Source organism: Grampus griseus (assembly GCF_964374135.1).
Source record: "Grampus griseus genome assembly, chromosome: 6".
In the NCBI taxonomy this organism is placed as follows: domain Eukaryota; kingdom Metazoa; phylum Chordata; class Mammalia; order Artiodactyla; family Delphinidae; genus Grampus; species Grampus griseus.
Genome location: NC_139000.1, coordinates 11,623,613 through 11,638,254, shown reverse-complemented (window position 1 = coordinate 11,638,254; position 14,642 = coordinate 11,623,613). Strand labels below are relative to the sequence as shown.

General features: G+C 53.7%; 1 protein-coding gene across 1 annotated transcript in view; it reads right to left on the bottom strand.

The window, feature by feature from the left end:
• The window catches only part of DENND1A (DENN domain containing 1A), a 293,403-nt gene that overhangs the window by 29,270 nt on the left and 249,491 nt on the right, over positions 1 to 14,642 (bottom strand). The window lies entirely within an intron of this gene.

The window sequence follows — 14,642 nt, the reverse complement described above, 5'->3', positions numbered from 1 at the left end:
ATAAAGTCTGGCTTCCCAGATCCTGTGCCATTAGGAGTGTAGGCCAACCCGTGCTCGGTGACCCTTCTTCATTTGGAGGCTATCTGGGGTTAGGATGCCACCCAACGAGATGAGCATGGCCACCAAGTGCATAGGCTGCTGCACTTGTCCCAACCCCCCGACTCTCACACACAAGCCCCACTTCCCCCATCACCCTCAGCTTCCCTTGTCCTCGGCCACTCTGCTTCTGGGTGACCTCCTTCTCTAGCCCCAGAGCCCTCATCACTAGTCACCTCTGACCTGCATTTCTGTCCCTGCTGGCGGGGGTGGCAGCGTTCAGGAGGTGACCTCTGGGGTCAGACAATCTCAGATTGAACCCCATCCCTCCACTCATCCTGTGGCCCAAGATTTAACCATCAAGCCTTACTTTCCTCATTTGTAAATGCAGGTAATGGCACTACCTACCCAAGGGGGCTGTTAGGAAGTTTCGATGAGAAGATGTTCGCGAAGATCTTCAGCCCGTAGACGCCAGCAACTATCATCATTATCAGGTTTGCCTGCCTCCAGCCTCTCCCCTTCCCAATCTATCTTCCATGCTTATTCCAGAGTGGACTTAAAAAAATACACGCCCAATTATGTCATTTGCTAGCCTAAAGCATCTCAGTGGAAGGCTGGCATCTCCCAAGGTGTCTTCTGAGAAACCATCCTGGGAGATGCATTGTATGAAAGAAGAAAAGGGGGTTCTCCAGCCAGACAAGTCTGGGAAGTGCTGTGTCTTGCTCCATTTGGGGATTCACAATGCTGGTTAGCACAGCAAAGGCTGCCAACCCTTGCAATAAAACACCTTACCGTGAACAGGCAAAACACTATTAACTCCTTTTTTTTTTTTGGTAAAAGTCCCATTTCCCACATTTATTTGGATATAGACTCACTTCCCCTAAAACACCTGTTAATATCGTCTGGAAAATGTTAACTGAAGTGCTCAAAGCCCTCCGGATTCTGGGCCCCACCCATAAGCCTCTGCAATCTCATCTCTGGTGCATCTCCCCCACCAACCCCGCCCCGCTCAGCCCCTTGCTCTCCCTGAAAGCCCAAGTGTTTTTTTAATTTTTATTTACTTTTGGCTGTGCTGGGTCTTCGTTGTGGTGCGCGGGCTTCTCATCGCAGTGGCTTCTCTTGTTGCGGAGCACCGGCTCTAGGCGCAAGGGCTTCAGTAGTTGCAGCACGTGAGCCCTAGAGCGTGCGGGCTGCTTCAGTAGTTTTGGTGCGTGGGCTCAGTAGTTGTGGTGCGTGGGCTCAGTAGTTGTGGCTCGCGGGCTCTAGAGCACAGGCTCAGTAGTTGCGGCACGCGGACTTAGTTGCTCCGCGGCATGTGGGATCTTCCCGGACCAGGGCTCGAACCCGTGTCCCCTGCATTGGCAGGCGGATTCTTAAACACCTTGCATCTCCTTTTGTCTCACTCTTGGTGCCTCTTATTTGTCCTTCACTGTCTGGCTCAAGCACTGCCTCCCCCAGGAGGCCCTCCCTGCCCTTCCCTGAGGAGCATGGGTCAGGTGCTTTGCCCCCCATGTATTCACAGCACAAAGGTTGTAATTATCAGCTCACTCCTTGCATTTCTCTGTTTATCTAGTATGGTACTGGCTAAATAGGTGCTCAGCAAAGATTTTTGGCTGAAGCTTCCTGGCACATGTAGAAACTCAACACATGTTAGTTCTCTAGATTCTGTGATTAATTTATTTTGCTTTGATTGTCATCAGGAAGTGCTAGTTCTTTTGCAACTGAATTTATAAACGGTGGGAGGAAAGCAGCCTCTTGACCACACCTAACCTAGAAGCTAGTAAACCAGGGGAATTTATAGACACCAAGAAATGGTAACGTGGTACAACTGTCCTGAGTGTGGCCGTGAGGACTCACTGCAGGGATGCCGGGTATATCACGGCAGATCCCTCAGGGCAAGGCACACAGTGGATACGCTGCTAAGAAGCTTCTGCTTCTTGGAGGGGAGGAAGTAGTAGGGCTGTTGGGTCATGGTGGTTGCAGTTTCCCAAATATGCTGGGTGGCATGAGAGTGGGGGACACAGCTTGGGGAGAGCTGAGTACTCTGGGGACAGTTAGAACAGCCCATAAGGGTGGAATGGTGGTAACTTGGGCGGGAGGAGGGGGTGAAGAGAGAAGCTAGGGGAGAATCAACTCGACATACCGTTTTCTAGAACGTGGCTCCAGTGCTGGGGAAGCTGAATCAGGGAGTAACTGAATATGGGGCTGTAACAGGGTGAGGTGAGGTCCGACAAGACTGCAGAGCTGGCCAGATACAGTGAAAGTCATTTCCGTGAGCCGGGGTCCCCACCCCCGGCCGCACTCCTTGAGGGCCAGGGCCAGTGCGCGCTTGTCTGTCTCTTCCCACGGCTCCGGTGCCAGGAGCTTATCCTTCCACGGACAAGGAGACAGACTGGAGGGGGGGGAAGTGACCTGCTCCCAGGCCGCCTGACTGCCAACCCAGGGCTCCTCCTACTGCTGGAGGAAGAGGAGACAAAACCAGAGGAGCCTGGGAGCTGAGAATCAAGAGGTCTGGGCACTTTTGCAGAGAAATCGTGTCACATGTGATCCTCAGTACCCTAGATACACTGGCTGCTGATTCTTAAGCGAGTTCAGAAAGGCTGAGCCTTTGGCAACCTTCGGCTAAGAAGAGTTCTGTTCAACAATTCACCTGGCGCTTCGTGAGCTGAGCTGTGGCAGGAGGGATGGGGCGCAGGCACATGCCTTCCTGAGGGTCACGTGTAGTCGGGAAGCAGATTCACTCCCCCATGCGAAGTGAGGGAAAAACTACCTGGGGCCAGGCCCTGGGGATTCAGGAGACTAAGACACAGTCTGTCCTTAAGGAGTGTATGGTCTAATGGAATTTGACCCACGTCACGGAAAAATACCTTTCTTAGAGTACAAAGAGCATTTGGGCTAAAACCCCAAGACACATAATTTGGTGGAAAGACTCACGTGCGTGTCTTGACTCTGTCATTTTCTAGTTGAGTTCAATACTGGCTCTGCCATTTGGCAAGTTATTTAATCTAAGCCCCAGTTAACCCTTCTGTAAAATGGAAATAACTCCTGAGTCACAGGCACTGGTGTGAGGGTGCTGCAAGAGTGCATTACAGCTGTGGGAGGCGCTGGTCTGGCAACCTGCTGATGAAACAAGACCATCCAATCCTCTGTCCTTCCCTTAAACCCACCAGTCTTCCCAGAAGAGTCCTGTGAACGTGAGGACCTTGGTTTTTCAAGGGAGTGTGCTGTGAGCAGGGCGCTGTTGAAAGGGACTGGATTTTACTAATCTCTTCTATTTACATGATGCGTTTTCCTTTCAAAGCATTTCTACTTCCCTTCTTTCCTTTGAGCCTCACATTCCCTGGTGAGGCAAGTTAGAGGAGCGTTATTTCCCTGTAACAGAGGCAAGAAACAGGAGGCCCAGAGAGGTTAAGTGACTAGTATGAGGTCACAGAGCTAGTAGCAGGAACTAAAACAAGCAGGCATCCTTAGTCCATTGTGCTATCCTTGTCAACCAAAATTTCCAAAGTCATCTGGAATCCTTTCTGATTCGGGTTTTCTAACCCATATCCCTTCTGAAGTTGCACTATGTTGTTAAGAGATCTGTGCCTTAGAGAAAAGGCTGGTGAAAGAATGACTGACATCCTCCCCTTCCTTCCTTATTTGAGCATCTCTTTCCAGTGCTTTCCAAAGGAGATTCACGTGTTGATTCATTCAACAAACAATGCAGTATGCTTTGTACAGGCAAGAGGCACACCAGTGAATAAGACCCAGTCCTGCCCTCAAAGGGCTCCCACTCTGATGGTGGGGTTATAATACAGGTGGAAAGAGGTCTGTGGAGGTACCAAGGAGGGGCTCTTCTACCCGACGGGGGTGGTACGGAATTTAGGTGCATGAGATGGGAACCCCAGTGATCCAACAAAACCAAGCGAGGGTGAATATGAGGATGGGGCAGGCCAGGAGGAACGGCTGGTGGGTGGGGTCACATAATACAAGGCCTTGACTGTCAGCCTAAGAAGTGTGGATTTCCTCCTGAGTGCAGTGGGAGGGATTTAGGCAGGGAGGGACATATCAGAGGCCTTGGTGTCAAAGATGGATGGGAGGAGGATGGGTGGGCTCCTGAGGACAGACACTCCCTTCCGGCCAAGGGGGCCCGCCCAGACCTCCATGCTGTCAACTCGTCAGCTGGCATGTGACTGCTGGGAGATGTGAACGTGAGAGGGTAAGCCCCAAAGTGTGATTGACATGGAAGTCCCAGAGAAGAGAGGAACTCTTTTGGCCTCTGACGGTCTCTGCCTGACCCTCGGCGTTTGTATCTGTCAGCCGTGTGGACCAGGTGAGTATGCTCATTGGATATGAAACCCACATTTATGAGGACAGCATCTGATTTGCAGTTAATTTGTTGATGCAGCAAAACACATTGTTTCCAAAAGGTCGGGGGGGAAGCCGTGTTGGAATATCAACTTAATTACCTGCGTGGCATGAATGAACGGGCGCCCTACACGGGGCTGCAGGGTGGAGAATGCTTCACCGCCAGGCGTGGACATGGGGCAGAGAGTGAAGCGGGGTTACAGGTGGGGGCAGCCTGCGAGGTGGGCAGAACCGAAGCTCCGGTGGCCCGCTGTCTTCTAACGCCTAACCAGCGCATTTGCTGTCCCGGGAACGAGGGTCATTATTCCATTTCACAGATGAGCGGAGGCAAAGACTTGCCCAGGGTCACACCAAGCAGTGGATGACAGGCCTTCAGAAGAGGGTCGAAGAGCTCGTCTCAAGTTAATTGTGCACTGGAGCAGGAGTCCTGTGATGGATGTGGGAGGGGCCGGCTGTTTGGGAACCAGTGCATGGATTTCCTCAGTCCCCATGGAGGACACACCTTGGGACTATCCCTTTAACATCCCTTTAAGGTCAGAATCAGCCTCCCCTCTTCACAGCTGGTAAAGCAGACTCAGGGAGGGCAAACAGGCGCTACCTAAGGCCACACAGAAAGTGAAATGTCAAAGTCAGTGGGTGGACAGGCCAGACCCCAAGCGGGGACTGGTGGTGAGGGGAAGGGGGCAGAAGATCGGAGATGCCCGAGGCCACAGGGATCAAGCAGCTTCACTGAAGGCCGAGGTCTATGCATGCAAAGCTTGGGGTAGGGAGGCAACCTGCTTGAGGTGGCAGCCAGAGCCCCTGCCGTTACCCTTTCTGAGGGCCAGAGAAGGTGGGGCATGCCCGATGGCGGCTGGAGGCATGAGAACGGTGGCCTCCAAGGTCAGCCTCAAAGGGGGTCTCAGGTCCTTTGGGTCTGAATGGTATTCTGAACTGTCCCTTTTCTGTCAGACTCCCATCTAGCTCACCTGGAAGAGGCCCTGGCATCCCCAAAGGGGAGGCTGGGGAGATGCTGTGGGCTTTTCTGTGCCAGGGATGTGCCCCAACCAGATACGCTTCCAGGAATGGAGAGGGTAAAAGAGAAAATTCACAATTAAACCCTGTTACTGTTTAGCGAGGGAAGAGTTCACCTGGTTAATTTTCCTGGCTAGTAGCCACATCAATGCTCTGACCTGTGCATGAAACGGGCCTGGTTGGGTAGGAAGACAAAGCTTTCTGTGGCTTTACAAAGGGCCTCTGGGCTGAGAGCAAGGCTCCTCTACTCCTCGGGAAGGGAGAGCCGCTATTATGCAAGGTATGAAAATAAAAGAGGGCTTCTTTTGATAGGCCTCCAAAAAGGAGTGTATTGAAGCTATATTTGTGTGGAGTGTCTCCTTTGAAATGCCCAACCAGCTCTCTCAGGCACAGCTCTCGCCTGTCCCCCAACTCCTGTCATTATCTTGAATCCTCTCGTCCACACTTGATAGAGCTGATCCTGCTTGTTGGGGAGGATCAAATGCTTGCCTCCGCTTCAGAGTGTCAGCAAGGATGCTGGAGAAGACTGAGCGCTGGTGTCCTACAGCACTCGCTCTGTGCCAACAGCACTGGGCAGGCCCTGGGCCCCCACAGGGGACCCTGGGGTCCTCCGGCCCTGCAGCATCCGCAGAGGTAACTCTCAGCTCCAGGCTGTCATCTGGGAGGGATGCTCATGGAAAGACACTGCACAGGATGGACTTCTGCATCAGAGCTGAGGAAGAAGTTTCCATCCTGCCTGTACACGATGACAAGGTGCTTCTTACTGGGAAAGGGAGGCTGGGAGGGGCCTCATCCTGGAGCACCCTCAACGCGCCAGGTGTTACCCAGTATATCTCAGTCAGTCCTAAACCTCTGGATAGAAGCCCTGCCATAATCCCTCCGGCCCAAATTCGCACAATACGTTAGGAAGCTGGCTGTCGGACTCCGGGGGGAGGTTCCCACATGCCTGCAACTCGCCGTCCTGAGGCACCCTCTGCAGTGGTGCTGGGGACTGAAGGTGGCCCTTGAAGAAAAGCCGTAGCACCTGCTGTCGGCTCTGTACGCCGTTGTCTCTGGAGAGCGGCTGCCGGGGACTCAGCCCCCTCGACAAGTCACCTTGCGAGGCCACTCTCCCTGCTGGGCCCAGGCACTCTGCGGCAGTGAGAGCTGAGCTGAGAGACGGTTCCTCCCGGTCCTGGGAGCAGCGCATTCTTCCCCGATGTTGACAGGAGTAGTATTTTGTAGCGGTGCTGGTTAATTTGTAGTGGCATTTGTGGTTTGAAGCCTTGTCAAGATCCCTGATTACTTCCCGTGCAAGGAGCTCGGCTGATGGGGAAGTTCACATGCTGAACAAAAGCAGCAAGGCAGCTGTGAGGGAAGGCTGCGAGGGGGCCGGGTGACCCCAGGCCGCTTGGGGGACAGAGGCGGGGGGAGGGAGGGGGGACAGCAGTGGGGCGGGGGAGGGGAGCCCTTTGTTTTTAGTCAGGTGCAGCTGCTCGGTCTGAATAGGTGGCATCCCATTGGCGGCCCGAGGTCAGGCAGCAGATGCGGGCCGTGGCTGGGCAGGGGCAGGGAGCCTTGCTGACGCGTGCCATTCTCTGCCCAGACAGAAACAGGAGGCGGGGGCTTCGCTGCTACCTACGTGGGAGCAGCCATCTGGGATGCCATCAAGGGTGCCTGGGTGACATTCCCAGGAGGTGGGGGATGCCAGGAGGGGCTTCCAGATGTTGGGAGAGAGAATCCCCCTCTGACAGAGGCAGGGGAGCTGTTTTGAGGCACTTGCTATGTTCCAGGTTCTGTACTAGAAGCTCTGCCTGTAAGGTCTCTAATGACCCCAACCACCCTGCAGAGAAGGTAAAAATCCCCATTTGAGAGATGAAGAAACCGAGTCTGCATGGCTCAGTGACTTGCCCAGGCCTCACCGCTAACAGGTGGCTGAACCAGGCTCCAGACCCAGGGAAGTCTGACCCCAAGGAAGCCCACACTCCTTCCATCAGACCCGATACACAAACGGCAGAAGGAAGATGCTGGATCTTATCCCCTTGAGAATGAGGGTGCTCCCCTCTCCCTGGGGAGTTCCTCCCCCCAATATCCTCTGAGGTTTTTGTCTTGCTAAGTCCATTCTGACCACACAGAAAGGTTTGTCTTTGCAGCCGCCTACATTTCACCAGGCCTGTGTCCTGACTTGGGGAGGGTTTGCTCGGTGCGTTTAAGGGCTGGGGCCAGCTCAGCAAAACCAAGGCTAATTTATCATCTCTGGAATGGTGTCCACCCCAAGCAGTACTACCACTAGGAAATTAAAATAAAGATCTTCTCCCGATTTTGCAGTTGTACAGATAGGATCGCACAGCATCTTCCGGAAAGGGAGTCTGGTGACTACGACAGCTTCCACGCTGCTCTCCCTGCCACCAGCTCCCCCCGCCCTGGTCCACCCGCAGCTCGGGGAGCTGGTCATGTCCTGCAGACAGTTCTCGGCAGGCCATTCGAGACCCAGTCTCTGGCCCACCCACCCCATATTGCACCCTACCACAAGCAGCCCATTTTTCCAGCCCTGCAAAGACATGCCCTGCCACTCATGTGCCACAGCCCTTCACAACGCACGTGCTCGTCCTGGGTGCCCTTCCTGCACCTGCCTACCCGGTGGGTTCGGCTCATCCCTCAAGCCTCTGTCCCTTCCCTGGAAGCTATCCCTCTCTTCCTGGCTGGATAGAGCCCGGCTTCTTTCTTCTGTCCCTCCCCTAAAGACGAGGGGTTCCTCGAGAGTGCCGTGGCGTCTTGGTCACATCTGAATCCTGGGCTCTAGGCACAAGGCCTGCACGCGGTCAGTTCAAAGTAAATGCTCGCCCAAGACTGTGGGACTAGACTCAAATGATCAGTAAGGCCGTTGCCCAGCATTTGACTAATGTGAACCAACTAGTTGTCATCCTATCACTGAGTCGCACTGTCCACAAGGCTGGCGATATTTCTGATCAGGAACGGCATGCTTCTGATCAGGAAAAACTCCCAACCTAGAGCTATCCTGGTCTAACAGGTTGAGCCCAAGGCCACCCTGAAGAGCAAGAGACTTTTCGAGGAGAATGCAAAGGTGGGAAGCTTAGATGTGAAATATCCCCAAATTTCCCCAGTGTCTGTTAAAGACAGTCAGGTTCGCCAGACAGAGGTTTTTTTTTTTTTTTTTTTTTTTTTTTCCTTCCCTCAGAACAAATGGATGGAGAACCTGTTTTTAAAATTCCTGGACCCTGGCATACATTTCTATCTGTGTCAAAGTCTAGCCCTCCACCGCCTCAGCAGAGTTTAAAATCCTAGCTAATAGGTTAACAACTGTTTTTCTTCAGCTTCAAATGAAGAATATCAGAAGGCTGGGGGGGAATGCAGCTCTCCAATTTGTACGGACTGCACACAGCTCCCTGCAACGTGTGTTTGACAGGACTGACATTCTGTACCGCTGTGAGATGGGAAAACGTGTGACATTTTTATTCATGGTGGCGTACGCCCTTGTAATGATCAGCTCTGGTCGATGTGCTTACCGCAGCAGCCCCAGAGCCCTCGGAGAACAAACAGGAACCCAAGGTGCCAGCAGTTCGACTGCCTTATTAAACACCGCCAGGATCCTAACGAAGACCAACTGCTGGAAAATCTCACTGTCAAATCCTCAAGGACATTGTCAGTGCACAGCTAACTGCATATATTTTTCATTTAAAATACTGAAATCCAGCATTGTGCCATTACAACCGAGGGGAGGGGCACCCACTCCAGCGGCCATTCTGTCGGCTGCCTCTTCGGAGCTCCAGATGCCCAGTGGGGTTCAGGGCTGAGAAAGGGGTGGCGGAGATGGGAAACTGACTTTCTGAAAACCCAGCCCAACCTTCAGGGTGAAAGGCTGAAAGTTACAGGGCTCTGGTGAGAGTCATTTAAGCTTGGAAAGTCGATCCACTGGCTCCCTCCTAAGTCTGAGAGAATCTGCATAATGAGAAAATCCGTTTCCCCCAGCCGGCCCTCTTCCTGTAGGTGCAACCCATCGCATCCTGCACCTTGGTGCTAATCAGCCTGCTGCTTGGCGGCAGACCTTCAGACATCTGCAGGAACACATGGCCGTGGTAGGTTTCACACCTTGGCAGCAGAGCTCTGGGTCAGGGTGCCCACCTGCGATCTCACCACTCGCCTCGATTCCAAGGCCTCAAGGTCAGTGTGCAGGAGGACCCCTCCCTTCGGCGGTCATTCTGAATCCGCATGCACACTGATGGATGGAAGCCAATCACATGGTAGACCCTGGAGCTTATCGTGGTTGTTACGTGGGGTGGTTTGGTTATGGCTGCACACGCTAACGTACTGTGTATTTACCTTGCAAACGTGTATTATTTATGCAGTGCCTCTATTTCCATACTCCAGCCCTGACGCACCAAGACAGACTCTGCTATTTATTTATGGGGTCCTTGGCATAACGGGCCTCACAAGATGCCCATGTGTGGTTCTTGCAGGTTTGCAACAAACCATAAGGGGTTGGCTAAACAGCTGGATGTTCTCCATCCATCACAGACAGAGGCTTGCATTTTAAGGGGCTGTCTGTAAAGCTGGTTTAGCATAATACTGTACATCATCCTTGGCAGAAATGCCCTGGGACGCTGAAGAGCTGGCAACCCAGCGAGAAGGAGCCCTAACCTTTCCTACCCTGGGATGGGGCATGGGGTAGAGTAAGCCATGGGTACCCTGGTTACAGGTTCCAGAGCAAGGGGGGAAAGGAAGGAGGATGGTAGACAGCCCCAGGGCAAAAGCAGGACAGCGAGGGTGGAGGTGCCCTGTTCCTCCCAGCTGGCCATTTTGTCCTTCTGCAGAGCCTTTCGGCATTGACCCCGTATATCCCAACAGACACTCCTTTCATCATGGGCTGTGCCTCACATCTCATTAGAGCATGCTGGTTAGAGGAAGAGAAATTCAGCCTGCATCCAGCCCTGTGCCATTCCAAGGTGAACCTCAACAGTTCCCACGGAGGGCATCCAGCGGACCACGGCGTCCTGTCCCTTTGGTCCCCTGGACCTTTCTCCCATCGTTCCCTCATCCTCACATCCCACGAGCTCTCGTCTGAATGCTGGCAGCATTGTTAGTGGTCTCCTGGCCTCACCTGCTTCCACCCCTTCTAGCAGTGGCCCAGAGTGAATGTTCCCAGATGCCATTCTCTTGAATATAATCCCTCACTGGCTCCTGACACCCACAAGGTATGATTCAAGCTCCCCCAGGGCCTGGCCCCTGTCTACCTCCACCTACCTCACCAGCTGCCTCTACCAGCATTTCTCTTTCTGCATGGTTTGTTCACTGTGTCTCCCAGACAAAGAGTGCCATGAAGGCAGGACACACATCTCATTCCTTCGCGACCCTGGGGACCTGGACAGGGCTTGGAGCTCGACGTGCCTCATAGTATGTTGGATAAGTGAAGGAAGAATTAATGAAGGCATAAAAAAGTGACTCAGAGTTCTGCCTGGCAAAATACTCCAAGGCATCAGGATTTTTAATCACAAAAAGCAGGGGAAGAATTCTTAGCTGGTCATCATGGTTTTGGGCAATGGAAAGTGTTTGGTAGATAGCTCTGGGGTGAAAGTGGCCCTCTGTCCCACCCTGTCTCTGTGGAGAGAACCATCCCCTGGTCAGCACACCTGGAGAGCCACCATCTCTGCTGATCGCTTCACTCCACCTGGCCTCCCGCGGCGCCATCTTACCAAGGCTCAATCTACTGCCCCTCTGGAAACATTCTCTATCAACCTCTCCAGAAAGTGCAAACAGGGATCCATCTAGAAGGCGTCAGGGAGTAGGGCTTCCCAAGGAGGGCTGAGAGGTAGCTGTAACCATGGACCATACCATGGTTATGGGCAGTAACATCTCAGAAATTCAGTTTAGACTGCTGCCAGGCAATGTTAATCGCCCATCACATTTTGCATGTTAAGTGGGATATAATCAGCGATCCCTTGGGAGAAGTCCCTTTTATACATTCTCTTTTAGTACTTTTATTACATTGTAAAATTCTTTGCAGTATAAACTAAATGTGATTCAATATTCTAGAAGACATGGAACTAAGCAGACTGACAATAAAACTAAGCTGGCAAAAACAGTGACCTAAATTAGGGACACGGTCAGTGCCATCTCAGATCCAGTGTGCAGGAGGCTGGCAAGCAGCCTTTGCTGCCAGGGAGCTGCCGTCACCACCAAGCTGTCCCACGTCAGCTGAGATGGGCGGTATGATGGAAGAAGCCAGGGTTTTGAATCTGAATCCATCCTACCAGCCAGGGGATTAGGGCTGGACCCTAGTGAAAAGTGGGGCACTCGTGGTCCCTCCTGCATCAGTCTGGGGAAGATAACGTGAGAAAATGCAAACACCTGCAGAGCATTCTGCACAGAGCCCAGCAGGCGCTCAGAAGGGCAGCGCCACTGCTGTTCTTACCCCTGTGTTAAGGAATCCAGGGCTCTGTTAGGTTTACTCTGGGGAGGAAGCAAAGTCTCAAATCCAGGAAGTAGCCGTCAACCTTAGCCAGGAGTGGGGGAGAAGCAGAACAGTGACCTTGACCTCCCTAGCCACCCTAAGCCGTACTGCTGGAGTCTAAGCGTGCCCCAAACCACTGGCAGCCACAACCAGATACCCCAGGAACCAGAAGGAACTGAGGCAGAAGGCTCGATGAGAGGGGTACAGTGAGGGGAGGGCCTGGGGTCCAGCATCAGGTAGACCTGGTTTGGAAATCTTGCTCTGCCACTTACTGTGTGACCTTGGGCAAGTTGCTTAACTTCTCTGAGCATCAGCTTTCTCGGGAAAATAATAACTGTATCAGTCTCACAGGGTTGTTGAGAAGACGCAGTGAGATGATACTTGTGGAGGGGTTTGCATGAGAATGAAAACTGACCCGACCCATCCGACGCCTCCTCAGCCTGCCACTTCTCAGGTAGTCCTTGACATCCCTTCCCCCAGCACGGCCAGGTTAATCGTTTACCTCGTCCACAGCAGGGCTCAGGGATTGATGGGGGACAATGTGACAGGCAGCTCCGGGCACAGCGCTCCCGTGGCCACAGGGCGGGGACTCCCCACACCGGCAGCGACACTGAGTTGATTCTCCCGGAGGATTGTGCTTGTGGGATAGAATTTATTTTCAATATTTTATGTTTTATTTCCCCTTCCCTACTGGGATAAACTCTCCACCTTTGGCACATAGAATTCTAATCTGAGAAAATGCCTCCTCTGGTCTCGCTGAATCAGATTTCCTGCTCTTGTCCCGCTGGGCTCAATCTCTCCCTGGCAGGGAGCTGCATTCCGAGCTGCTCCAGCACAGACCTTAAAAGAAATGCTGTTTTTAGGCTCTGGTCAGTCCTCTGGCAAAGAGACCCTGCTGTCACACTGCTGAACGTAGACAGGCTTGGGGGACGCAGGAGGCCTGTCACGCACACACGGCACTGCACGCAGGGGTCCTCAAGTGAACTCAGGCCTGCAGACCAAGAGCCACCTCCCTTTTTTGATTTCTCCTGCCCTGAACTGACTGGTGGCTCAAGGGCATGGGGAGTGCACAGAGCTGCCCTCACCCCCCACGACCCACCGCCTTCCGTGTATTCACCGCTCACCACTTGGTCACTCCCCAGACTCACTGGGCAACTCATCTGCACCAGGCCCTGCAAGGGTGCTAAGGTCACGGAGATGAGGCTGACACTCTCCCTGTCTGGGGACAGTGCGTCAGGCGCAGGACGGTGCTGGCCCAGGGCGGGGACGGATGGCTCTGCTTGGAGGAGTCAGGGAGGGCTCGTGGGGCGAGAGGCGCTTGAGTGGGCCCTGAAAGGTTGATGGCGTTTTGTCAGCTGGAGCAGAAGAGGAAGGCCATTCCTGGCACTGGAGACAGTAGGAGCCCATTCATCTCTGGGTTCCCCCAGCGCCCAGCACGAGGCCTGGCCTGGTGCAGACGTCCATGAGGAGCTGGTGAAGGAGTGAACACGGCATTGTGCTGGGCACTAGAGGAGAGGAAGGGACTCTGCCTGGGGTGGGGACACTTAGCAGAGTCTCACAGGGTGAGAAGGAACTGGCCAGATGTCAAGGACTGCAGGTACCTCCAGCCCAGCAGGCCCAGCCGTGGGCAGGGGGCTGGGAGGGGGCCCTGGTGGCTGGGTAAATTCTCCTTTTCATCCAGCAAGTCTGTGCCCCGGGGAGAGAATCCTGGAGAGGGACCCACACTGTGGAGGGCTGACGGGCCCTCCTATCTCACTACTTGCTGATGTTTTCTGATGCCCCTTGTGCCTCACAGACCAGTGGAGGAGAGCGACGGGTGACCCGAGGAATTTGAGGGATGTACGGGTGCGGTGCGGCTGACATCCAAGGGCAACTGGGGTGGGGCAAGTCTGGGGAAGGCCAGGGACAGACTGAGACACTGCAGCAAGTGGAGCTCGTGAGGCAGGGCTGGATGAAAAGCGGACACTGGAGCTGCCAGAGCAAAGGTGGTGCTGGAAACCACAGGGGTAGCCGAGCTCCCCACTGAGTGGAGAGTCAGAGGGGACAGGCCAGAGCTGGGGAAGAGCTCTGTCCAAGGGAAGGAGGACCAAAGACAGCTCCCTTGGTGCAAAGTCCAGTTCAGAACTCCTGCCCTTCTGGACTCGACGCTTCATCCATCCACCAGGCTCCCGCCGGCCAGCCCCATTTCCACGCCTTGGTGTATTTCACTTGGACCTTTCTGGAGACTCTACCTTGGGCCAAAGGAGCGATTTAGAAGGCAAGAATTCTCTACTGCAACCAGCCAGAGAAAGCCATGGGGCAAGGTGCAGGGAATTCCACCTGAAGTCAGTTGCCACCCCCTCCGAGAACAGGCTAGAACAGCGGCTCTGTTTGGTCTCTCAGGTTCAGAACCATCAGCAGGTATCTGAGACACAGCCTGGAGAGGCTGCTCCCACCTAAACGAGGACAATGGGCTCTCTACCTAGTCCTTGAAGCGGATGGAGAGCAAGGGCAATAATTAAACATTCCATCTACTCTGCAGTGATCTCCAGCAAGTCAGCAGTGATGAGGTGATGGGCACCTCCTGAGCATGCCGGTGGGGAATCACCCCGAGGACCAAACTGGTTGGAGTTTAAAACAAACGAAAAGGGACTTTGAGATGCTCTGCGGCACGATCATACAGCACAGGTCTGTGCCTTTCAAAACCACCAGATGGATTCTGTCCACCAGGATTAAGTTGAACCACTCACTGTGACACCGTGGTCTCCCTGAAGGCAGGGGCCTTGCGATCGTCACCCTGTTTTCACAGATGTGG